Source organism: Lissotriton helveticus, chromosome 3_1, assembly GCF_964261635.1.
Source record: "Lissotriton helveticus chromosome 3_1, aLisHel1.1, whole genome shotgun sequence".
Classification (NCBI taxonomy): Eukaryota; Metazoa; Chordata; class Amphibia; order Caudata; family Salamandridae; genus Lissotriton; species Lissotriton helveticus.
Genome location: NC_136061.1, coordinates 1,228,226,523 through 1,228,254,498, shown reverse-complemented (window position 1 = coordinate 1,228,254,498; position 27,976 = coordinate 1,228,226,523).

Here is a 27,976-nt window from a genome sequence, read left to right as displayed (position 1 = left end):
CTTGCGTGTTCCGTTCTTCTTCACCTTCTCACGATGTTGGGGTTCACATATCCAGTACACACGCAATCGTCGCCAGTGTAATAAAGTCACCACACTGGATAAATGAGTAGATTCAAGGGAGGCTTTACTGTCAAACCCCATCCATCTGTGCCTTCCGCCAACTGCCCAGGTAAGAACCCTTTTAAGAGAACACTCTTATGACGCTGGGATTCTCACCTAGATTTTCACTTTACCACACCGAGGAATCCCCAGGTTGACGGGTCTCTTTAGTCTGCATGGAAGTGTGAAGGAAGTCCTTTAAATTCAATACCCTTTTGACAGATTCTCAAAACCAATACAATTTAATCTGAAGGACCACTGACTCCAAATAAGGTTTAAGAATTTATTACAAGGCCGAAAAAAACTGGACATACAAGCACCTCAGCAAGAGGTTCAGAAAATAAACTGGCACTAATACAAACATAATCCTACGCAGGAGTCTCAGAGAAAAGTTAATTCAAGAAGCATTAGGCATGCAATCACTGTGCCCACTGGAAAACTCGACTGCATCTGTTCCAAAGGAGAAGAAGAAGATTAGTCTGTCCCTACACCAATTCTAAAGTGACATCCCTACTTAACATACCTCTAGGCAAGAGAAAAAGGTGTCAGCTGTAAGGGCTCCCTAAGAAGCACATTCACTTTTCCAGGTAAGTAGCCTAAACTACCGAGCTCATTCTAAGATGCTCCTTAGTTTCTCCTGCCTAGTCCAAACTAAGATCCATGTCTAACTGCACATCCAAATGGACTGCCTTAGACAGGACCCAGTCTTAACCCAACTGGCCCTAACCTTAGCTTCACTAAGACTGAACTAACTCTCCACCCTCAGGGCACTTTCCCTAATACTAAATCCCAAAAACAATGGGTACGCCCATGACACTCCTCCTTCAGCAGGTACAGCCTCTCGTACTTTTCCAGTGTCAAACTTTCTTCTTCCAAAAACCGTTGCTGTGTCCTTGGATCCCAGGCACCTTCTCCGCCAAATGTAGCAAGTGCACATGCCAGCGCACTCCCTTCGTCTCCACTCGTACCAATCTAACTTCTAAACAAAGGCCTTTACTTCTTTAAATGCATTTCTAATACAACAACCTAAGCTTTTCATTAATCAATCCTAACATTACATTATATATTAAGAAACATTATTCTTATTATTCTCATGTTAAAGCATCACGATTCTCCTTAAGCAGCCTACACGTGCAACTTTAATATGGCACGTTTAATCTCAATGCAAATTGTATACACAGAGCAATTAATCCTAAATTACTTAAGGCATTATTCTCTCGACTAAGCACTATATTAATCAGTAAATGATATGAGTATAATTCTATATATGGCAACACTCTTGATAAGTCCTCAATTTCTAAAACCAAACATTAGTAGGGTCCTCTAAATATGCGGGTGCTGACTACGGACGGTTATGATGCACCCCTACAATTTTTCAAACAACATGGCGCTCTATCAGTCTCCCCCCTTTGATGACCTGTGTCATCACACACTACTAAATAGGCATCCCCTAGCTAGGGGATATCCCTTAGTGCACAGCCATCTGGCCAAAACAGGCATACAATGTGTAAATCCAAATGATAGTATAGATCCACCAAGAATATTGTTAACATAAACTTTAATGATTTTTCTTTCTCCAATCTCATACAAAATCTCAGATGTTATTTCTTTTCACCAATGTGTTTTTATCTTTCAACATAAAACGTTCCTGATGCATTTCGGGCAACTAAGTGCCCTTCTTCAGGGGCCTCATCTGTGAATGAAGCCAAACAAAATGCGCAAGTCACAAACTCAACATTCTTTCATATTCACAAATGTTTGAATCTGTATACATCGTGATCATATTCATGTCTTCAATGAGTCACCATGCATTTCTGTGCCTGAAAAGTTTAGTGATAGTGATGATCTCAGTGACTCAGAAAGTCGTGAAATGTGAAACCAAGAGGTGACATAGAAAAAGTACCGGCTGATTCAAAAGGCCGTAGACTGCCGTAATCATAAAAACCTCACTGATGACAAATGTTTGACTCTATGCAAAACCACGTGAAACAATATCAAAAAGTGAAACGAGTAAAAATGTGCGGTGAGCGCAACAATAAGCCAGTCGTACACGGGGTGATCGCGAGTTAACTTACGACAGTGGTTCGTAAGTTAACTCGCGTTCACCCCGAAACTTCAGGAAGAACAGCATCATAATTTGAAAAGAAATACTCAAAATGGTTTCGTCCATAGAAAATGCTAAGCAGGAAACTACATGAAATGCCATATGTCAAGGGAAGATGATGGTATCTGATACCCTCATCTACTGAAGCTGGCAACTGCATACACACATAACAATCTTTCGCATCCATCGCATCAATATATTCATACAACAACTTTGCATACACAATAAGCTTGAAATGAACTCTGAACAGATCTGCATGTCACCTACGACTCTCTTCTACTAGCAAAGCTCTTTCATTTCCTACCTTGACCTCTTCTTTGCTAGGAGTAGTAGGTGTAGGTGTTCCCTCTACCTCCACTGCCTGCTCATGTGGTGCTAAATATGAGACCACAACTACCAAAACTATGAAAAGTATCACTCCTCCTATAAGTGTGCCTACTATGCACCTAGCTCTATGGTTTGGGTTTCCAGCCTCCATGGTCGCAGAAATATTTCCAGCTTCCTTGTTCAACCAGAAACGCTCAAAGGTCTCTCTTTTTCTTCAGGCACTTGTAAATCAACTCGAACCTCACCTCAGGAAGCTGGACGTCCCCTTTTTGTTTCAGTTCCTTATTTACAGCAAGCAAAAGACAACCTTAACCCTTCTCCGTCCTCTGTGGAAAGTCCCTAATTTTCTTTTTCTTCCACTTGGACTTAGGCTAACTGCATTTATTTACAATAAAATCTCTTTTAGTCCATAACAAAATTTATTCCAACCGCTTCTAACACATACTCCAAAAGTTCAAGACGAAGAACAATAGATTCATGAGATGGTATCTCAGGTCCAAACGTAGGAAAGATCAGTCGACTCAGAATTAGATGGCGAATTCCGCTCAATGTCGGGGGATTCGGAACGGTGATGGTCAGAACACCTTCGATCTCAAGTCTTGGGACCAACAACAACACATCCAGCTTGTTGTTAGGGCTGGTACTGATCACTGTCACTGCCCTCACCCTTCCCGATCTCAGCACACCTGGCATCAGTCACAGGGTATGTCCACTCTGGAGCTGCGTACTTTCGGCAAGGCACTCTCTTTCGCCTTGATCTCCTCAGACCTCTACAGGCTTGCTCTTCCTCATCTTTGTCTGACTCTGACTCTTCAGACACTGGGGCAAGATCCCTCTCGTAGACCAGTCTCAGGTTCAAGCGCCTCTGCCTCTCTGGCCACTGCTCTTCAGCTCTGCTTGTTGTCTGATCATCGTGATGCTAAGCAAGGCTGTTGATGGAGCCGCTGGTAACCTCATAGCGCTCCCCATCAGTATCTCATGAGGTGAAAGACCTGTTCTCCTGTCTGGGGGTACTGCGCATACTCATCAACACCAACGGCAAAGTATCAGGCCACTTCAGAGACTTTGATGAACACACCTTTCCCATTCGGGCTTTCAGAGTCCCATTGATTTGCTCCACTATCCCAGAAGCCTCTGGGCGATAGCTACAATGGAGTATTTGATCAACTTGCAATGCAGCACAAAGCATTCTCATTATTTTGCTATGGAAATGCGTTCCTCTGTCCGATCTAAAAGAGGTCGGAATCCCAAACCTAGGCACGAGTTCCCTCAACAACAGCTTTGCTACTGTGAGTGTATCACACCTACGTGTAGAGTAAGCCTCCGCCCACATTGAGAATACACACACCACAACCAAGATGTACCTCAGCCCGCTACACCTAGGCATCTCAATGAAATCCAAATGCATCCTGTTGAAAGGCCCCCCTGAGCTCCTAATGTGACTCATTGTGACCACAGTTTTCTTTCCAGCATTCATTTGTTGACAAGTAACACCATCTCTGACACACAGCTTCTGCCACAGCACGACATCTCGGATTATACCACGTTTGTCTAAACACTCGCACCATAGCACCTCTTCCCAAGTGTACTGCACCATGAATCTGTCTTGCCATTGGGCTCAGCAACTCATCCGGCAACACTGCCCTTCCATCACTTGAGACCCAAATATCCACATCTCCTTTCACGCAGCCTGCATTGATCCACACATTCTTTTCCTGATCTGAAACCTGTTTCTGCAGGCACTTGAGCTCATCTCAAGTATCTGCCATGGCCAACATTGTGTTGAACTCGATTCTTTCTTGACTCACATCTACATGTTTCTCAGTGAATGAACAACCTTGTTCAGCACAGAATCGTGCAACTTCATCCGCAAAGCGGTTTCCAAGTGACACGAAATCTGTCCCCTTTCCATGAGCCGTGCACTTTACAACTGCAATTTCTTTTAGGCGCTGCAAGGCCTCTAGAAGCAACCTCACAAACTCCCCATTTCGGATAGGTGATCCAGATGATGTCATGTAACCTCTCCGGGACCAGAGCTGTCCGAAGTCGTGAACCACACCAAAACCGTATTGGCTGTCAGTATAAATGGTAATTCGAATTTGATCTGCTGCTATGCAAGCACGAGTCAAAGCAATGATCTCAGCCACCTGAGCAGAGTATACTCCAGCTTCAACTACTCATGTAATGGTACATACAGCAAAGGCTGCTCTGAAACGACCAACACTGTCTCTTAAACATGAACCATCGACAAAGAAAATCTCATCAGGGTCAAGCAATGGCTCATCAACAATGTCAGGTCTCGGTTTGGTGCAAAGCTCAGTCACATCAAGACAGTCATGGTCCACACAATCTTCATCAAGTGTGTTTGGCAACGGCATCAAAGTAGCACGATTCACAACAGAACACCTCTTGAGGGTCACATTCTCTGCAGCAAGTATGACCTGCTCGTAGCGTGTGAGCCTATTGTTGGTCAGGTGCTGTGTCTTGGTCCTGGTCATTAACAATTCAACAGAATGTGGAACATGTACAATCAACGGATGACCCATGACAATACTCTCACACCTTTCAATGCTGACACCCGTTGAAGCAACGGATTTGAGACATCCGTACAACGCTGAAGCTACTGGATCTAGAGTAGCTGAAAAGAAGGCAACTGGTCTACGGACACCTCCATGATCCTGGACTAAAACTGCCAATGCACACCCTTCTCGATCACAACAGAATAGTGAAAAAGGTTTGTTGTAGTCAGGCATTCCCAACATCGGAGCACGACAAATGTACTCTCGCAACTCTAAGAACGCCTTCATAAAGTTATTGTCCCATCGTACCGGATCACTCATACCCTTGTGCGTCAGTTTCTGCAAAGGCTTCACTTTCAATGAAAAGTTTGCAATCCACTGACGACAGTAGCCAACCATCCCTAGGAACATCCGGACTTCTCTCTGAGTAGAAGACACCATCATTCTCAGGATTGCCTCTATTCTGTCTGGTGACACCTTCCTCTTGCCTTTTTCTATCTGGTGTCCCAAATACTGCACCTCATTCAAGCAGTATTGTAGCTTATTTGGTGACACTTTATGTCCATTCTCTGCCAAATGATTCAGTAAGGCGATGGTATAAATCCTACATGCATCTTCTGTCTCTGACGCCACAAGGAGATCTTCTATGTACTGGATGAGAATAGAGTTCTGCGGCAGTACAAGATTCTCAAGATTCTTCTTCAAGATCTGATTAAAGATCGATGGGCTCTCTGTATACCCCTGTGGGATACGACACCATGTTAAAACACGGTTTTCCAGCTTAAATGCGAAAAGAAATTGGCTCCCCTCATGCAATGGAATCGAGAAGAAAGCCTGACAAAGGTCAATCACAGTGAACCATTATGCTTGACATGGAATATGAAACAATATTACAGATTTGGTACCACTGGACAACAGGGAACAACTACGTTGTTCACCCGGCGCAAATCTTGCACAATCCTAAACTTCCCACTCGGCTTCTGCAACCCCATAATAGGCGAGTTAAATGGACTGCCCATTATCTCCTTCAGGATCCCTTGCCTGATCATGGACTCAATCACAGGTTTTATCCCTGCAATCGTCTCTGGGGTCAAATTGTTCTGGGGTGTGCTCGGAAAGTCAGCATCCTGCTTAATCTGAATCTTGACAGGCTCAACTCCTTTGATCAAGCCTATGTCCTCACCAGTGAAATCCCACACTTCCTGTGAGACTCACAGCCTGATTCATGAAGCGAAATAGCGCCCGCAATGGCTGCGAAAACGCAATTGCGGGTGCAAAACACGGAATCGGCATTCAAGTACGAAATAGCGAAATCGCTAAAAAATAATAGCGACCGGACTAGCGATTACGCTGTAAAAGTCGCAGACTCCGGGAAGCCGAGCATTAGCGATAATGAAATAGCGACCAACCACGGAATCTGCGAATTGAATAGCGAAACGCAATATTGTCTCAATCGGCATTCATGAAAGAAATACATTAGCGAAAAAGCGCTAAATCGCACATTTGCGCGGCGCAATTTAAGGACAACTCAAAGCAGGTGGTAACCATAAAAGCCATGATTAACCAAATTTTGAAAAACTGTTAGCCAATCACCAACAGGTCCAGGCCTGACCAATCACACATAAGGACATTCAGCAGCAGCAATAGGCGTTCCACAATGCCTGGGATGTACATGGTGGTGAGGCGGCGAAGGCTACAGCGAGCAGCACGGAGGAGACGCATGAGGCAGGCAAGGATTTACCGGCAGCGGGTCACCTTGCTGGGGCAAACCAGAGAACAGATTTATGCTAAATACAGGCTGAATGGGGAAATGATCACCTGGCTGATACAAGAACTCGACCCCATCATGCAGCACCCAACAAGGCGAAACAATTCTGTGCCCACACATGTGCAGGTATTGTGCAGCCTGCACCTCCTGGCATCCGGCAGTTTCCAGGGCATAGTAGCCGCTGCTGGGGGGATATCCCAGCCCACCATGTCACGCTGCCTCCACACTTTTGTTGACGCCATGCTCACCCAGCTCCACCGGCACATCACATTTCCCACGAGCCAACAGGATTTGGACCTCACAAAACTACAATTTTATAATGTTGCCCATTTTCCCCATGTCCTTGGCTGCATAGACTGTACCCACGTAGCCATCTGCCCACCAGCTGGCACGGAGTATATGTACCGCAACAGGAAGTCGTACCACTCCCTCAACATACAGATGGTCTGCAATGCCAAGACCATCATCACTGACATTGTGGCCCAGTACCCAGGGAGTACCCATGACTCCTTCATCTTCAGGCACAGCGGACTCCACACACGACTGATCAGGGGAGAGTTTGGGGAAGGACACCTACTCGGTAAGTACACTTTGTCGACAATGTCACATTGCTATGAAGTAACTGCGCTGCACAGGCAATCAACATCTGCTCCTCTCATACAGGTGACAGTGGCTACGCCCTACGGGAATACCTCCTGACCCCTTACCTCAACCCTGCCACACCTCAGCAACGCCGCTACAATGTTGCGCAAATCCGGACAAGGAACTGTATTGAAAGGACATTTGGCCTGCTCAAGAGCAGGTTCCGTATACTGCACAAGACAGGTGGGGCCATGTATTACAGTCCTGCAGCGTGCTGCCGCATTGTGGCTGTCTGTGCAATGCTTCATAACATTGCAACCAAGCGCCGGATACCAGTTGACATCTCAGGCAGTGAATCTGAGGGGGACGACCAGCCACCAGCACATGCGCACCATGCACGCGGGGAGAACCCAGCTGAAGGCCACAGACGTCGCAACCACATCACAGCTAACAATTTCTAGCCCACCCCCTTCCCCCACCCCACATATCACAATTGCATGCAAACTGTAATGATTACACAAGGCGTATGTGTGCACCAAAATAAATGTATTTGTTATTATAACAAAAAATAATGGGTCTTGGAAACAACTATTTACAAAATGCAGTATTCATGCATACTGCATGACACGGTCCATGGCAGGCTTAAGTTCAGCCTGCGCCTGTGTCCCTGACACAATGTCATTGGCGCCTCCGGCGCACAATTTGCATGCGCCTGGGAGGCTCCTCCTCCTCCTGGGCAGCTGGAGCAGGCGTAGCCCTTGTGCTGCGCCTAGGTGGGGGGGCCTGCGTGGCAGAGTGGCTGCTGACACTGGAGGCACCCTCACTAGCATCATCACCCCCCACAATTGCCGGTAGCACAGGTGCGTGCAGTGCGGTGACGGCGGTGGTCAAATGCTCCAGCACCCGGGTAATATCTTCGCAGCACTGGACCAGTTGGTGCTGCTGGGTCAGGGAGCGCCGCGCAAGCAGGGTGGTGGCATTTGCCGAGACATAATTGGAGCGGCTGTAGGTGGACAGCCGGCTCAGCAACTGGTGGTGGCGCCTGCTTGCAACACTGCGGTGCTTCACCAGCGCTGCAGTGTTGTCTTCCATAGCCACCGTCATGCGGTCCATGGCCGCCGTCATGCGGTCCATCCTCTCCCCGACTCCAGCCACATTGCGGCCTATCTTATGGAGCTGGAGCTGGATTGCTCCCTGCTGCTGGGACTGCCGCTGGTGTATGCGGAGCATGCGCCGCTCCACGCTCAGGCAGGCATGGAGATGCCCATTGCCCCGCCTGCTGTTGGGCCGCTGTGTAGCGGATGTGGCTGGGCCAGATCTTATTGGCCGTGCTGCAGGTGTTGTTTCAGCTGGTGTTGCAGGTGCCGCAGCCACTGGAGGCACATTGGTGGGGTGCCTGGCTCTGGCAGACGGTGGGCCTGCAGGTGTTGAAGCAGCAGAGGCGGGGGGCCTGGCCTTGGCAGCCGGTGGGCCTGCAGGTGTTGAAGCAGCAGAGGCGGGGGGCCTGGCCTTGGCAGCCGGTGGGCCTGTAGGTGTTGATGCAGCAGAGGCGGGGGGCCTGGCCTTGGCAGCCGGTGGGCCTGTAGGTGTTGATGCAGCAGAGGCGGGGGGCCTGGCCTTGGCAGCCGGTGGGCCTGTAGGTGTTGATGCAGCAGAGGCGGGGGGCCTGGCCTTGGCAGCCGGTGGGCCTGTAGGTGTTGATGCAGCAGAGGCGGGGGGCCTGGCCTTGGCAGCCGGTGGGCCTGTAGGTGTTGATGCAGCAGAGGCGGGGGGCCTGGCTGCTGGTGTTGGCGCTGCTGCAGGGGCTGGTGGCTGTGTCTCAGGTAGGGATTCCTCCTCATCGATCAGCAGCCTCTCACTGTCACTGCTGTCTCCCGCACCTGTGAGGGTAAGTGGATACTCATTAGGTGCATGTGACTGTCAGACGTGCAGATGTTACATGCATGCTGGGTGTCATTCCCTGGGTGGCTGTGTATTTGCGCACTTTGGAACCTTTCTGGCCGCATTGTGGTACTACTACATTGTGGACATACTACATCTCCCACAATGCTTCAGGGCATTTCCTGATGCACAACATAGGCATGACTAAGGGCCAATGAGTGAGCCTATTTGGTCAGGGGCGGTCATAGGGGACAGGGTCGCAGTCGCATGCCACTTACCTTGGGTGTCTTGGGTGGGGCGGGAGGAGTCCAGAGGGGTCACGCCAACACACGCCTCCCTCTCCAACGTGTCCTCTACCTGGTCCTCCAGGGGGGTGTTGGGTGGGACAGTCGGTCCACCACCTCCGGTGCCTGATGCCTCACCAAGGCGCTCCGCAACCCTCTCCTTGGCACGGCCTCGGAGGTCGTACCACCGCTTTTTGAGTTCCTCCAGAGACCTGTCCGCAACGCCCACAGAGTTCACACTGGAGGCAATCCCAACCCAGATCCTCCTCTTCTCCTGCTCTGGGACCCTCCGGGAGTTGGCACCAAACAGCTGGTCGTGGTTGGCCACCACCCCTTCGATGAGGTTCTCCAGCTCCTGTTCGGAGAATTTCAGTTTGCGCTTGCGGGCAGCGCTGTTGCTGGGGCCTGGCTGGGGTTCCTCCGACATGGCGGTCGCTATTTCGGCGGGGTTGTGAGTCGCTAACGGCAGTTTAGCGGCAGCTTTCGGTCTTCAACACTCGACTGATAGCGTCACTGTGTTGTTTGGGGGTGGGATTTGGCTGCTTCCTGGTTGTGATGTCATCACGGTGCTCGTAATGCGTCTTCCCGTTTTCCAGATCCCGCGAGATAGCGACTCGCATTCCCGATCCCACGGGATTGCGAGTCGCTATCCCGTGCGATCGGGATTGCGAGTCGCTATCCCGTGCGATCGGGATTGCGAGTCGCTATCCCGATCGCAGGTAGCCAGAAATAGCGATTTTTCTGCGTTTTTTGTCGGTCGCTAACGGCTTTAGCGCCCGCGTGCGAGTCGCTATTTTTTCCCCGAAAAGTACATGAATGCCGTTTTGCGTTTCCTCAATAGCGAGTCGCTATTAATCGCTATTAGGGACACGCAAAACGGCCCGTACATGAATCAGGCTGTCAGTCTCTAAAATCTAGTGGAAGCTCTTCCACTGTCATGACAGGGTACATTTTGATACACAAATGTTGATTTGTGACCTTAAAAGCAGCATCATCATCATTGGTTTGCAGTTCCACTCCTCAGGGATGGGCTGGCTGCAGTAGCCCAGTGGATGACGGACAACTGCCTGCAACTTAATGCAGGCAAGACAGAGGTGCTGCTTGTCGGGAAGAATACCGCCTATTGGAATGAGCACTGGTGGCCATCTTCTTTGGGCACCATTCCACCACCTAAATCATTGGTAAAAAACTTGGGAGTCTGGATGGACTCCTCGCTCAGCTTTCAGACCCACACCAAAAGAGTGGCAGCTACCTGTGTGGACCTACTGAGGAGTCTCAATCCGATACTGAAGTTTTTTGACTCCAAAGTTCGGCAGCGCATTGTACAGGCCACAATCCTCTCTCCCCTGGATTATGCTAGTGTTCTTTTTCTGGGCGCTAACAAAGTCGAGATTGCGCGACTCCAACGAGTTCAGAACTCGGCAGCAAGAACACTGGTGGGTCTTCCTCGCAGATGCTCTGCCAGAGCCACTATCAGAAAGCTGAATTGGCTTCCTATTGAATCTCGCATTCAGTTTAAAACTCTTACCCTGGCATTCAAGATCCTTAAATCCAGCTGCCCTAAACTCTTATGCCCGCTTCTGACACCATATGTGCCTCAGAGCAGTCTGCGCTCATTGGGTCAACACCTAGTGATCGTACCTCGCACGAAACTCTGTCGCATTGGCGGCCTTTCCTTCAGGGTGTTGGGAGCTAAGCTCTGGAACTCCCTGCCATTGAACATTCGCTCTATGAAGAACCTGTTTGCCTTCTGGAAAGCCGTTAAGACCCATTTGTTTCCCCCCCTTAGGATTGCCGTTCCAGCTCTTTCACCTCTATCGGTACTGCACTTGTTGATCTCTAGCGCCGGGACGCCTCTTTGCTGGGGCAGCTGTCGTGCTTACACAAACCATTAACATAACATAACATAACATAAATGGTGCAATTGGGTGTACAGAGGAGGTCCTTCCCTAGTAAACACACAGTGCTCAAATCGCACACCACGAACTGGTGTCGATCTCGAAACGTTCCTATTTTCACAGGTATCAGTTCTGTCAAAGGGCTTGTTATTCTCTTATCTGCAACTCCTACAACTTGCATACTCTGTCCCGAGAGGGATAGGTTGGGGACTACTGCAGATCTTACAGTAGAACGGTTAACACCAGAATCAAACAGAAAGGTGGTAGTGTGACAATCAACATCAACTTCCACAAATGGTCCCCTTTGGTCTAACTCCAAGACTGCCCCAAGTGTGCTGTCCTCCTCCCCACTCAGGCACCGTAATGCCAACCGGTCTAGATAATAATCGTCACCGTCATCAAAAAGAGGCATCTGCTGGTATGTCCGAGTCCCTGTCTGTATTTTCGGAGGGAGGGGAACCTGCACTGGCAGAGCCGAAGTCCACCCTTTGGTCGACTTTGGCCTTACCACCCACTTTGTCACTTCGGGCTCGGGCACCTGCACTACTTCCTCCTCCTGCTGTATCTGATTTGCAAGATTCAAGGGACACTCGCGTCTCCAGTGTCTAACCTGGTGACACTGATGGCACTCAGTGTTCTTTTTCAGAGTTGCCAAATCCACTTTTGGCCTATAATAGTCTGTGCTTCCCTTTGGCTTACCCTGACCATTCTATTTCCTTCCCAGAGTGCCTCACCCTGACTGAACTTGGCCTCCCTTATCAGCGGCTTGCATCTGGACCAGCATCAGTTTATCCTTGAGTTTCTATGCTTTGAATCAATCTCATCACTACAGTATCTGGCACACCTCAATATCTCGTCCATCGGCTTGTTCTGCCAGCAAATTAAATGCTGCTGGATCATAAGGCAAATCTCAGGTTTCAGTCCCAGGACAAATTTCGACACAAACTGTCCCATATCCCTAGTATCCATTACATCCAATCCACTGTACTGCTTAAAGACTTGCAACAACCCTTTGTAATGCTCATGCACTGTCTCCTTTGGCTCCTGAACTGTTCGATCTATTTTCACCCAATCAATGTCCTGTTGCAGTACCTTAGCCTTCAACCACGTGATCACCTGCTTGTATTTCTTCATAACAAGAGGTGATGGGCCATTAGTGAGAGCATCCCTCTCCGGTTCAGATGTGGGCCATTCGACTGCAACCTTACAAGCTACCCACAAGTCACTCGGAACTACAATGTCAAACAGTGTATTCAGATCGATTCACAAGACCTTCAAAATCTTGACAAATCTCTCAACTTGCTTGTACCATTCAACTGGGCTCTCTATCAGTTTTGGGAAGTCATTTGTGAATGCTGCCAAATCCCCTGTACTCCAAGGAACATGCGCAAACCCCCCACTAGCTACCTCTCGTAAAGGGTAGTTCCCTATTCCTGCTATCCCCCCTCCCGGAGGAGGCAGTTCTGCTGCATTTCTCTTAACACTCTTTTTCTTGGACCATCTTTTTTCCCACTTGTCAAGTCTACTTCATGCTCGCATCCCTATAATCAGTTCTCTAATGTGGGTCTTAAGTCCAATTACTCTCTTTTCATCCAAATCCTGATCAGTGTACTGTAACCGGTGATCACCCTGCAACATTTTCGTATTAGATAAGTCCACATCATATCAGTTTGCCAATGCAGTTAATTTCTCATGTGCCGATCTTGCTCTACGAGTCACATCCTTTGCTACAAACAACAACTCGTCTGGCTCATAGAGTTCCACTCTTTCTATAGGCAAGTTCCCTTCAACTATCTCGTCCACTTCTGCTTTCAATTGCACTGCCTTGAGGGGATCCCCATGAATATGGCTCTCCGGTCTTCTCCAAACGCTCTGTTACCATGTTTGGATACAGAAATATTGTTTATTTTGTTGGGTAAGCTACCAGGACCTCATCAATATAAAAAAGCACAGGCTAGAATAAACAATATTTTTGGACTCCAAAAGGACACATCACCTTGGTCCTGTCTGGTACTGAAGATGACTAATTTGTGTATTGTTGTACTCTTTGTGAAAGGGAAGAGTGCTGTCACTCACAATAAAATGACCCAGTTGCTGAAGTGGTCTGATTCATTGTGCCATGCTGAAATGGGAGAAACATGTGACTGCCACAATAACAGACTATAGGTGAAGAGGGCTATATGAAAGACCCAATAAGAAAGTATACATATTTATGAGAGGTTTGCATCACGCTTGCACCATGCAATGTGGTACCTGCGTGATGCAAACCTCTTAGTAAGATTTTTGAAGCCACACAAAGCCAGCTTGCGTGGCTACGAGTGGGTTCATAAATCTGGAGTAACACAACGCAACGCAGCACAAATCTCTGCATTGCATTACTCTGTCCTGGGAAGGCAGTCTATGGGCATAGCCTGGCTGTTTCCTATGCATCTCCCATGGATTTTGACACATTCACACATTTACAAGAGCTTGCAAATGTGGGAATGTGTGAAAATATTATGCCTTCCCAGGGGAAGTGTAACAAGGAGAAATATCACGATTTCTCCTTGTTTCTTCCTCTTTATATGTGTGCTGCATTCTGCAGCACTCGTAGAAAGAGGAATATGCAGTGAATATAACAGTCTCAAAAATGTCCTCAACACCTTAGACCTCACCCAAATTTGCAACAGCCCCACCCACGACAAAGGCTCTATCCTGGACCTCATCATTTCCAAAGTTGACATCACCCAACTAGACTCAATCCAACCTTGTGACTTGTCCGACTACCACATTATCACATTCTTCATCAATGAACATGTGAAACTTTACCCAGCCCAATCCACTAAACCCATGTTTGGAAAGAGACTTGAAGAATCTCAATCCCATCTCCGCACCCTCTCCCCGCTACAACCTACTCATACCCTCCATCGGCAACGACGACGTCCAGGCTCTCACCGATCACTACCTCAACTCAATGACTACGATAGTCAACGCAGTTGTCCCCCTTCAGCTAAAGAGTCTCCTCCAAAAGCTCAAAACCTTGATACAACAGTCTGCTTAACAATGATAGACGACACATGAGACATGAGACTAGCAGAACGTAACTGGAGATCCACCCCATCAGCTATGCACCTCAATACTCTAAAGAAAAAAAGAAATGCTTACTTCAGGAAAATCAAACGATCGAAAGCGGACTTCTTTAGCCATCAACTAAACCAAGCAAAAAACCGACCAAAAAAACCGATTTGAACTAATCAAAACCCAATCCAAAGACGAACTACAGCAAATACATAACACAGCCAGCACACTACCATCCTGTGAAGAATTCTCTACCTTCTTCAATCTAAAAACAGATAACATCAAGAAGGATCTCCTCACTGATCTAAACCTATACTCCAACCCCCTCAGCAAAACACCCATCCAACTAAAAAACAGTGCTACTTGGGCATCTTTTGATACCTAAAGGAAGAATCTATAGGCAAGATCCTTAGTACCCTGAAGCCCTCCAATCACCTCTCGGACCCTCTACCTGCAAACGCTGTACAGGACTTTATCCCATGGCTTCTCCCGCTCTGGACCAAAATCATTAATAGTTCTCTTCAACAAGGATCTATCCCTGACTCCCTCAAAGTGGGACAGGTATCACCCATACTAAAGAAACCCACAGCTGACCCTACTGACCTCAATAACTATCGCCCCATCTCCAATATCCCTACCTTAGCCAAACTGTTAGAAAAATGTGTTCACCTCCAACTGACAAAACACATCGATCATTTTGACCTCCTTAACCAACACCAATCCGGCTTCCGTGCAGGCCACAGCACAGAATCAGCCATGACACACATAATCGACGACGCACTCCAAATTCTAGACCAAAACGGTACCTGCCTCCTCATCCTACTCAACCTCTCATCGGCATTCGACACGGTCAAACACGAGAACTTACTCGATCTGTTGAATATCAGAATGGGTATCTCTGGGACAGTACTCAAATGGTTCACCTCCTTCCTTCATAACCGGTCTCAGAAATTCAAAACTAACAATACTATGCCCACACCCGTGCCAGAAACAATTGGTGTCCCGCAAGGATCCTCCTTATCACCAACCCTGTTCAACCTAGTCATGGAGCCTCTCACCACATTGCTTCATGCCTCTAATGTGCAATTCCACTTGTATGTGGATGATACCCAACTCTACCTCAAACTACAATCCCCTGAAGACCTCAAATTCCTCAATTCAACACTTAAGGACACACAGACATAGCTGGCAGAGAACCATCTCAAACGTAATGCTCTAAAAACAGAGGGGTATATTATCAAGGGGTTTATCTCCGCTTTTTTGGCTTTAAAAGCCAAGAAAGCGGAGATAAAATGATCTCCCTATTACCAAGCTGTCGCTAACACCAGTTAGTGACAGCTAATAGGAGATAGCGACCATCTTGGGCCCCGCTTTGCATGTCAGTGATATTTATCACTAATGACATGCAAAGTGGGCGTGCCAAGATGTTAGCGACTGGAAACAGTCGCTAACATCGCTATCTCCTATTACCAACTTTTGGAGATATTCGCGCTAAGCGCGAATATCTCCAAAAGCTAACACCTGCCCTGAGCAGTTCTTCACCATGTTATCCAATGGGAGGTGGATAACATGGCTAAGAGCATTTGCTCGATAATGCATGAATATCGCTGACTTTTCAGCGATATTCATGCATTGCGGCCGTTTTTTATCGCATTTGCGATAAACCTTGCTAATAGCAAGGTTTATCTGTGATAAAAATCGCCGATGTGCGGCGATAATTTTTGTCTCTAAACAAGTTAGAGACAAAAATTATCGCTAGTTGTTGGTAATATACCCCAGAATTCTTCCTAATAGCATCCCCCTCCAAAATCCCCATCGCCAAGGACTGGCTGAAACACCTCACTGCATTCAACGTCCAACCTATCACTCAGCAAAATCCTTAGGTATCACCCTCGACTCCAATCTCAATATTCAACGACATATCAGCAATGCAACCAAGGGAGCTAATTTCCAAATTAATACCGTGAGGAAGTTGAAACCCTTCCTCCCAGCCAACGACTTTAGAACTGCAGTCCAAGCGCTAGTTATCCCTCGGATTGACTATGGAAGTGCCGCCCTCTGCGGCCTCCCCTATCAACAACCGCTCCATTAAGAGCCTCTATCAATGCTGCTGCAATGCTCATAACTGGATCAAAGAAACGCACACACATCTCTCCTGACTTAAAATCTCTGAATTGGCTAGCGTTTGAAGCCACAATACATCAGAAAATCGCTTGCATTACGCACAAGGCCTTACACCACAGTTCGCCCAGTTACATTGCGCAGAAATTGACAATCTCAGGAGGCTCAAGAACCACAAGAAGCGCAGAAACTCTCCTTTTGAAACCACAAAGATTCCACAAGAAAAAAACATACAAGCGCTCCTGCTGAGGGATGGCTCCCAGGATCTGAATGCTCTCCCTCCAGAAACTAGACTTATCTCATCCACTGCATCCTTCAAAAAAGAAGTCAAATCGATCCTCCTGGCTAAATTCACTTGAACATAAACGCTGCAAATTATTGGTGTTACTCTGCCTGAATCGACCACGCAATCACATTTTATTACCTTGCACTGTTCGCTAAGTTTGCACAAATTGCCTTATGAAGTTTTCTTTCCTATTGGCCTCTTTTCATATGTATGTAAAGCGCTCTGATATTGTTAAGGATCCTGTTTGCGCAATACAAAACTCTGAAAATAAATAAATAAAATAAATGGTGCAAGGGTGCCTGTATTGGCGCATGGCATCCCGGGCTTTGAAAGAGCATCAAGGCATAGCCGCATGGCTTGAGGCACTGCGCTCCGATACTTTCTTGTAAATAAGGCCCAAAAGACCTATGTAAACACCAGACTTAAAAAATGTGTTGACTAGTTTTTATGTGAAATGCATACTCTTTCTGATTATGACAGTGGTTACTTTTCACCCCAATTTCCTCCTCTCCATGTCATTGAGGCATGTGCGTTGCTGAGTAGGAAAAGGCACATTTTTTTACAGACTGCCTATTTCTGAAATGTTCATTTATTCAAGTGGGTCTTTTTTCATAGTCTTTGCTTTGCACTGAGTGACAACCACCCTGACTTTGATTGATGTTTGACAATGAGCGGAATTAATTGCAGAGGTTGATAAGATTTGCCTTTTCTTCAAGTGAAAGGAAATTAACTGCTTGATTGTGACAGTTATCAGAAAGAGAGAAAAACAAGCCTGTATTTCTCAACATTGGTGCTTGGGAATTAATGTCACTGTTATCGAAAGCTCAATTAATAGCTTGAGGCGAACCGGGTGGAAGGTGAGCCTGCTGCCATTGTGTTTAATTTTACTTCCTATGATAGGGGTTATTAAGGGAAATTAACAAACTTTTCATGGAAATCAGTCATTGTGATAGTGGAAAAGAAAGGGTACTAAGGTGGTAAAAATATGCTGAGCCAATCTGGTTGATGTCAAGCAATACAACTCAAAAACGATTGTGCATGTGCAAATTTGCAAAAACATTTTTCTCAAGAATTTGCACTTTTATATTTGTGGTGTCTAGTGAGAACTGAACATGATGGCATAAGGCACGAGAGATACTGGCAAAGTGATTGGCTTGGGATAATAATGTCTCCCCTGAGTTATTCTCTGGAAAGTATCTAAATCCATATCTATATCTATATTAACTACTGGCGATCGCCAGTAGGTAGTTATAGTGCCACCCTAGATTCAATAGGAAATTCGTTTTTTGACATGCCTATATCTTTGGTGTAGTTTGACGAATCTTCATAAAATTTTCCTCAAAAAAGTGTGAAAGTGATTCTTGTTCCGCATTGAAAGTGCCGGGAATATCTACCAAGCGAGGGCCGAGAAAAAGGGAGGGTCAAAAACGTGTTTTCCATGTTAATCCCCATAGGACCTTTAGACGTGGCTACAGCCCAAACAGCGGAACAGAATTATACCAAATTTATCAGAATGGTAGATTTTGGTCCAGGGAAGGGCCTTTTTATGTGATTTGGTGTAAATATGTTCAGTAGTTATGAAGTTATTTACAGAAATTTCCAATTGTATGTATAGGGACGCAGAGGATTTGCAACCCCTCCCGAGCTCATGCTGAGATCTGATTGGCTCCCAATACTTCAAACCAGCCATCTTGGGGCTCGGCTTAAGCTGAGTCCCAGAAAAAAAGAAAAGGGGGAAGGGTAGGACTCTTACCCGCTAGGCGTCTTGGGGGGTCCAGTAGGGCCCAAAAATAATTTTTGGGGGCTCCCGCTGAAGGTAAAAAGAAAAGAAGCACTGGCTTTTTTAGTAATAGGCCCCTGGGTGGACCAAGTCCTAGGGGTGATTTCACAATAAAGGAGGGGGCGCACGAGCTCCCCCTCTGGGGCTTATTAATGCCATGGGGACCACCGGCTCCAAGGGGCTTATTTATTTTTTAATGGGGGGCTTCTCGGACCCCTCCAGTCCCTGGGGACCACCATCTCCTCAGGCCACATTCCAAAAACAAATCGGGACCCGCTTAGACCTGCTCATTCCCCAGGGACCGCCACCTCCCCGGGTTATCGCATTGTTATGGAGGGGTCTCTCAGACAATCCTCTGGCCCCAGAGACTACCACCTCACCTGGACCAACTTTTTTTTTTTTTTAAATGGGAGTGGTCTGTCCTCGGCCCTAAGGATCGCCACCTCCAAAGGGCAAACCCTAAATCAAGAAAGGATGGATGCCATGTGTTACCCCTCTTGGAGCCTTAGATGGCCCTGGGGAATCCCACCCCCAAAGCTGGCTACTGTGATGTCCCGGGGTGCCCACGTCCGGGGCATAGCTGTTTGCTGTGGCTTGACAGGAACATTACCACCCCCTCCAAGCCACAGCAAAAGCTCCACTTCCAGCAAGCAAGAGCATTAAAAATGCTTTCGCATGCTGGAAGCAGCGAAGAATGCTTTCACACACAGGGAACTGCCTTTGCAGCCACGCACTGAGTGTGGAAGAAATGCTGGCTCCTGCAGAAGGTGAGGAGCTGGCAGGGACCACGGGGGCATTCAGGCTCCACCACACTGTCCCAGTGGAGACGGGGTGCCCATGGGGCACCCAGCAGGAATGGCGAGCCCCAAGGGAAGGTGCACCTGGGGGTGAAACCGGACCATGGAGTGTGGCCGCCCAGCCCCCTTCTCCATTTGAAAAATACTGGGGCCTGGGGTCCTTGGGGGACATATTCGGCCCTAAAATGGGGCCACGCTGCCCCTCCTCTAAAATTGTATAATAAAAATGAAATGCAGGTCCCGGAGGATAACATCCCGGGCTGAAATTGGCCTGGAGAATGGGGCCACACAGCCCATCTCTCCTATTGCTGAAAAATTATTAAAACTGGGCCACATGGGGATGGGGCCCCCAGGGCAGAATTCAGCCTGGGGAGATTGTCTGCATGGTCCACATCCCCTATTACCCAAAAATTAATATTAAAAAGGCTGGGCCCTGAGGGAGAGGGTCCCCTGGGCTGAAATTGGCCAGTGGAAAGGGGGGGGCACATGATACAGATTTCAAAAAACCATTGTCAACATATGTGAATTAAATATATAGGTTCCTTTAAATTTTGTTTTTAATGGATGTGGGAGGGACCAAGTGAGTCCCTACCTATTGACACTCTGTATAGCACAATTCTATGACCCCAAAGAAGGCCCATGGACGAAACGCATTTGTCTTTTATTTTCCACCTGCACTTGCAATTTGCTGATATTGACCAACACTGAGGAAGGTGTGCCGCTGAAACGCGTTTGTTTTGTAAATTTGTGTGCCATTAAAATCCGGACAACGATTCACCCCTGCGAGTGCTGGTAATTATTTGTGGGAGCATATATATATATATATATATATATATATATATATATATATATATATATATATATATATATATATATATATATATATATATATATATATATATATATATATATATAAATATATATATAAATATATATATATATATATATATATAGCTGGGCTCCCACCAATAGGAGAACCGCAGTATGTTCAAAAGCGGATTGGGGCTGGTTTGCGGCAGTTGATGGCATTTGAAAAAGGCAATCATACTGGAACGTGTCATGCCGTAGTCTTATTAAATGGACTTGCTGATGTCCCCAATGTGTCCCTCCGGTTACTTCCTAATGAGGTGATCCTGTTCATGATGTTTTGCATGCCAACCGGTGGCGAGCTGTGGGTGACCCGCTCTACAAGTGTCCAGAAAAATATTTGCAAACTGTGATGTTTGTACCAAGGGATTGGATTACTCCATGACCGCCCCAACCAGAGACAGCAAGGACCTGCTGACATTGGCAGACCGTGACCTCACAGAGGGGCGCGTTCACTGTAACAGCGTCTTACGGACATGCTGGGATTGGTGCTTGAGGCAGGGCGTATGGGGACTCAGGAAAGCTCCATGACAGTAATGAAACCAGGAGTTTTTAAATTTACACACAACCAACTTTTGGCAGGAATACCAGCGCTCACTACGAGAACAAGTGGGACCCAAAGGAGATATTTATCCAGCTTTGATGCCTGCTGGGAACTGCAGTCCAAGATTCAGTGCTGCAGTGATACTAACCAATGGACTGGGGTCAGCTGGGCTCCCACCAGTGAGAGAACCGCAATATGTTCCAAAGCGGGTTGGGGCTGATTTCCGGCAGTTGATGGCATTTAAAAAGGCAATCATGGTGAAATGCATCATGCCACATTCTTATTAAGTGGACTTGCTGATGCCCCCCTGTGTCCCTCCGGTTACTTCCTAATGAGGTGATTCGGTTTGTGATGTTTTGCTTGCCGGCCAGTGGCACACTGGGCATGACCCGCTCTACAAGTGTCCAGAGAAATATTGGCAAAGTGTGATGTTTGTACCAAGGGATTGGATTACTCTGTGACCGCCCCAACCAGAGACAGCAGGGACCTGATGCCATTGGCAGACCGTGACTTCGCGGAGGGGCGCGTTCACTGTAGAAGCGTACTATGGTCATGCTGGGATATTTGCATGAGGCAGGGAGTGTGGGGACTCAGGAAAGCTACATGACAATAATGATACTGGGAGTTTTTAAATTTACACACAATAAACTGTTGGCAGGAATACCAGCACTCACTACGAGAACAAGTGGGACCCAAAGCAGATATTTACCCAGCTGTGCTGCCTGCTGCAAACTGTAGTCCAAGATTCAGTGCTGCAGTGATACTCACCAATGGACTGGGGTCAGCTGGGCTCCCACCAATGGGAGAATCGCAGTATGTTCCAAAGCGGGTTGGGGCTGATTTCCGTCAGTTGTCACACTACAATCACCCCCTCAACCTGACTTTACCTATCATCATTGCACTTTGTGGAAAAGTCAGCCCATAACGCCCCGGATGCCCAGGCTGCTGGCGCAGGGAGACTCTTCGTTTCCTTCTTGAATAGTTACCAAATAAAGAGACGGGCACTGGAAGTAGGAAAACAAGAACAGGGTTTATTACTCATGAGGAGAGCCTGTCCTTTGGGACACTCGCATAGTGTCTTCGGGAGGTGCTCTAACAAGTTCTCTGAGGTTTCGCCTTTTATACACAGGTTCGTGACACACAGGCATCCTATATTACAATCAATACATTGTATAGTATGAAGGTATTTCAACACGTGGCTACAGTACGGGCCCTTATCCTCCATGCAAGAGGAGGGGCTGTCACGCAACTGAGTGTTCTGCTGATTTCCATTGGAATGTGTGTGTCTGATCGAGTCTCAGGGGGTGGGGTGGCCGTGATCAACAGTAGCTTCTTCCAAGAGAGACGAGTGCATAAAGTAGTGGGCAATAAACTGTATCCTCAGGCTAAGGGATGACCAGTGGTCCGTGCAAACATTCAGGCTCAGAGGAAGAGGTCATCAAAGGAGAGATATTCATGAAAGGGAGGGTCAGTGTGGACAGTCGAATGCTGTGGAAGGGTTGATCACAAGAGGGGTATTCAAGGGCGGGAAGGAGGTGTTGGTCAGGCGTGGGGTGCGATTCTTTAGGGACAGAGTCATGCGGGAGGGGAGGGCTCATGACTTGGGCATGAGAGAGCGGGGGCAGTCAGGGTACACGGGGGGGTGCTCGCAGGGTCAGGGAAGGGCGCTGATGAGCGACCGTGAACAGGGAGACCATGGTACCTAAAATGGCTGTCGCGTACGTGTGTGCATGGGTCTATGCTAGGGAGACAACATAGTCAGAGTTTTAGCGATATTTGTTCTGTTTACATCAAGGGGCACTGAGAACACAAATGAACGCCGCTTATGTACATACATATTGCTAATTTTAACAGTCCCCACTTTTTACATAAGCACGTTCAATTTCTACATAGTCGATGTGATAGGCAGAATACAATGCGTGTCAATCTATGTCTGTTGGGCTCTTTTATACAAGCCTAGAAATCGGCATAATATTTAGTCGGTGTAGAATCAAGGAAAAATGTTCCGATACATACAAATCAAGTTCACATTTTTCTCTCTAGTGGCATCACGTACAGAAAGAACGTTCTGATACCTTCCGGCTTGTCAGTATTATAGGGAATTTTCTGAAAACCTAACCACATGAGTGACCAATGAAACATTTCTTAAAAGGCAATACAAAATGGTTGAGGGAGGTATTCAATTCGATACAAGTAATTTAGTCAAGGGGCGAAATAGAAAGTTCTGGAAAGGGGGAGGGTCTTTGTCGCAATGTCCTTTAACAGAGTCCGTCTTCTTTTGTTGGCGCTGCTGAGCACCGGCGGTGGAGCTATAAGTCCAGCTCGGAATCGTCCTTACACGTTGCAGGGTGCGATCAGTCCTTTGCTGTTAGATCACAGTCCTGTTTCCTAACTCATTTTCTTAGGGGTGCCCTATGCTGGGCACCTGCGTGTCTTTCTTGTCTTTCGTGGCAAAATCCCAGTCCATAGTCAAAGTTTATATGAAAGAGGTTGTTGAATAATCGAGGGAAGAGAGGGCGGAGTGGGGCCAGATCTTTGAACACACCAAGGGACCAAGGGAGCAAAGGATGATGAGCAGGCAAGCCCAATAATCGGACTAAAAAAGGGGACGGGGACTTCAGGCACAAGAGGGTCAGCGAGTCGAGGGCTTCAAGGCAGCCCTTCATTCCTCCATCTGCTGAGTTTGAAAGTTATGCCTCGTCCCACGTCACGTTGCTCTGCGGCTCCACCTTTGGTCGTCACACGTGCTCCATGATCTGTGGCCAGGCTGTGCGTCACGTCCAGCTCCTCTCCTCCGGTGATTGTATCTTTGAATGGGGGAAAAACAAGTTTTAGAAAACTGGTCGAGAGAACAGATATACATCTCAATTCCTTCCCCATTCCTGAGTAGGTGGGGGATAAGTTCATCGGTCACAGTCAGAGGTCGTCACTTATGGAGTCTGGAGAAGGGCATTGCATATTGATTATAGGCTGGCTTGTTATTCATTCGCGACATATGATAAGAAAAATTTGGCTTTTGTACACAATGTATTACGTTACAAAAAAAAAATCGAGTCCTTATGTAGAGACTCGTTCTTCCCTTTAACCCAAGTATCGACAATACTACATCTTCCTTCGGGGTCGGCTAATTCTTGCAAGCAGGGGTATTATCATCATGAAGAAGGGGGAGTGGTGGATGTAAAACATGGCTTTCCTGGGGGATGACCGTTAATCGAGGTCCTCAAATTACATTTCGTGGGTAGCTGCATGGGTCTGGGGTTGACCGGGGTCGCGTGGGTGCTTTGGACAGGGAGCTGGGGTCGATGGGGAGAAGGGGGGTACTCTGGACGCCCGCACTTAGGTGCGAGGGGGTGGGGCAATCGTGGCATTGGAGATCGCATTTCTAAAACAGAAGACCATTGACGTTAGAGTTCCCTTTATAACAGGCCAGATTAGGGGACATCCGTCGTCTTACCTGTCCTTTCCTTTAGTACCAACTTGGGTTCTATCGTTTGCAGAAAGGGGAGGTAGTAATATGGCGAGTCACAATCGTTTTGGGTTTGGTCAATTTTGTTGAACACCTTTGCGTTCGAGGAAATCCAATTATGTTTTGCGCCGGAGGGGCACAACGTCACTATACAAGAAGAGGAAAACAGGGGGGGGTTTTGGAGAGAGAGACAGAGAGAGAGAGAGAGAGTGAGAGAGAGAGAGAGAGAGAGAGAGAGAGAGAGAGAGAGAGAGAGAGAGAGAGAGAGAGAGAGAGAGACAGAGAGAGAGAGAGAGAGAGAGAGAGAGAGTCGCACTTCTAAACGAACCATTCGGTGCACGTATGTCGCGGAGAGAGAGAGACGTGTACAATAATGGTTCATTCAGTGCGCACACAACATAGAACTGCAGGGGTTAAATAATGCGTAAACACACGCGGAGAGACGACGTAGATCCATACATCATGTACACACAAACTCGGACGGGGAAGACAGTACAAATATTACATACAAAGATCCAAGACAAAGCATAAAACAGTTATTGGCCACAATTATCTTTTTCTGCATGCTGCGCATACTTATTGTCCTGAGCTCTTTTTACCTGTTTCTTATCCTTTATCCGTTGGCTGCCTTTTACTGATGATTTTGATTGTACACACTTACGCCTTTGGCAACTGGCCATAAACTAACCTGGTCGGGCTAATGCTCACGGAGGTTTATTCGAGTCATTTTAGCAAGTGCGTTTCCAGGCTGAGACAACCGTTGGTGTCAATTGGAGGGCAATGGGGCAGCTTTCAGTTATATGTCTATGAGGATGCGAAAGGAAAAAAAAAGGGGGCAGTAGGATTTCAAACATTGGTAATATCCCTAGTCCTCTCGGCGGAGGATACTTGTGTAACCCTTACCTCGAAATACCCTAGACCTTTTCCTACTTAGTCGAATGTAAGAATGCTTGATCAAGTGTGTACATTATTCCTTTTTGCTTTATTCGGGGTTTGCCGCGGTTAGATACTATAATTAGACCCTTTTTCCTGTCTCATCGTCCACTGGATCACCTTCTTCGTACATTAGTCGGCATTCCGAGGTGACCTGCAGAGAGGAGGGAAAAGAAGGGAGGGGAGAGCAGGAGGCTACATTGATAGACACACTAGCGTGCATAAACCCAGAAAGGCTTTTACTTACTGCGTACTCGGTCTATTTCCACAGGATGCAGTTACTGCCAACTGGGGCGTTTAAGCCCAGGTGGACCCTTAGCGTGACTTTTCTTATGCAGGTAGCATATAAAGTATAGGCGAAATACCAGGATCTTTAGCTGTTGCTTATGGCTGTATAAAAAGGAAGAAATACACAACTAAAATTTGACCCTTCCTATTTGCAATATTTCTACGTACTATACTTTTCAACCTTTTATCTAATCGAGCTTAGTCATTCCGTCTTTATTCTAGTTATATCGAAAAAATAGGGATCATTCATTCAAAACTTTATCAAGTTACACGGACAACTATAGTTGCTTTCTCAAAACTCTTTAATAAGAATGTCGGTGCATAAATACAGGACTACTCTCCTGTGGACCAGCCACGGAGCAGGCTGAAACTGTAGATGTGAGGATACTTTATTAGAAAAAAACTTTAATGGAGTCGGTGGTCGTTTATTTCTTACATAAAGTGCGAAAAGCGCAATGAAATCATATTGAATCTTTTAGCGCGAGCGAATATCATAAACATCAAAATTTCGAACTTTCAATAATCATGATGCGCCAAACTCAACAACAATTCATTGTCCGAATGTTCAATCGGTACCCATCTTACGCAAATTCATGGTCCTTCGTTGTCCGAACACCTAATCGGTACCCATCTCATGTCAATTCATTGTTCGAGCTGACAGTATACATCCTATATCCATCCATTGTTTCGAACTCACAATCAGTACACATCCTATATCAATCTAAAAGTTTAAAAACTTCATACATATTCTATGACACCAAGGCTGAGCAATCGGGGTACAATAAGGAGTGTGAGAGTTTCATTTGCATCGGCGCCATTTTGGGTGCAGTGAGGCAGAACCAGGCATAGTCTAAATGTCTATTAACTCGTGGTTGGCTCAGAGCTTCTCTTGGCAGTCCAAAAGTTCCGTTAAAGGGCAAAAGAAAGGATCGGTGGTTTGAACCATCAGTCAAAAAAGGGGAGGGAGGCAACAACGTTCCTACCGGGTCATACTGTGCTTTCACCGGAACTGATCCGAACTGTGGTCGGCAAGATTCTAGTCATTCAAACTGAGGCTGGCGCCAGTATGGAAGCGCCGACGTCCTGCGGCTACATTTCCATTGTTCCGTGGGCAATCATGGCAGTTATTCCCCATCGGGGGTATTTGCGGGAGTCGGGGACTCCCGCGGCTCCTCTAGAATCTTCAAGGTTGTGGAGAACTACGACGGTGGAGTCAACAAGGGACCAGGCCATACCTGCATGCTGGGCCCACTCTTGCCGGGTCGACCACCATCTTGGGAGTTCGGCAGCCGCCAGCAATCGCGGGGTCAAACGAGCGGATAGGCTCCAACCTGCTGGATGAGGCGTCGCGGCATCGCCATAGTGGACGAACCCTTTTCCAGGCGCCTGGAGCGTTGAGGGTGCAATTGGGAAGCCTCCACCTGAGGAGGCGGGAGAGGCCTGTTCGCACCGTCTCTCCCTCCCAGTGCACCCCACGGCGCCTCGCTTGACATTTGTTATGGCCGGCGGCGATGAGGACGAGGGGGGGGTCGGAGGCATGTGCAAGACATCCCCCCCAGTGTTGTCAAAGCCATTTTTCAAGAAAGAAGTGGTGTCTGGCGTGTTGTCGCTGCTATTACGGAGGAGAAAAGAAAGAAGTGGCGCCTGGCGTGTTGTCGCTGCTATTACGAAGGAGAAAAGGAAAAATGTCCCGTCTGTCTTTGGGCCGGGCTTCCGGGGGATGTCGGCCGGACGTCCCTTGCTCTGGCCCCATGAACGGGTTCCTTGGTTTATCGGCTGTAGCCGGATCTCGTCGGCCCCAGCCCGTTGGTGGCCGGACCGGGGGAGCATGTGGCGGGACTACCTGCAACTCTCAAGGGCCGCTGTGGCCGGACTGGGGGAGAGAGGGGAGGGTCGAGGAGACATTCCCCCCCCTACAACTCTCCAGTGTGATCAAGGCGATCCCCTGGCTGGGTCCCGCTGGCCCCTGTCTCTCCTCCGGCTCCACCCTATGTTACGATTTCCTGGCCGACTGTTGGCAGCAGGACCCGCCTTATATGGGTTGCCTTTGGCTGGGCGTGGCCGCAACCCTGCCCCGCTTTGGGAGTTTCCAGAGTGGGGGCGGATGTTCTGCTGACTTGCATTTTCTACAGTTTACCGTTCTTATTTCTAATGTTTTATTGTTTCTAGAGCATTTAATAGGTTTTATTATTACGTATTGTTATCGTTTCTTGTTCGTTATTTTTAAATAAAAAGTTCATGTTCATCAGTGGCCTACTGATTTCGTTTTCCTATTCCTTTCTTTCCAGGTTGTTTCATGCTAAAGCTTCTGTTAACAGGTTACAGTGATCACTTAGTTATTAGTGTATGTGTCCCTTTTCACTAGGGGTGTTCTC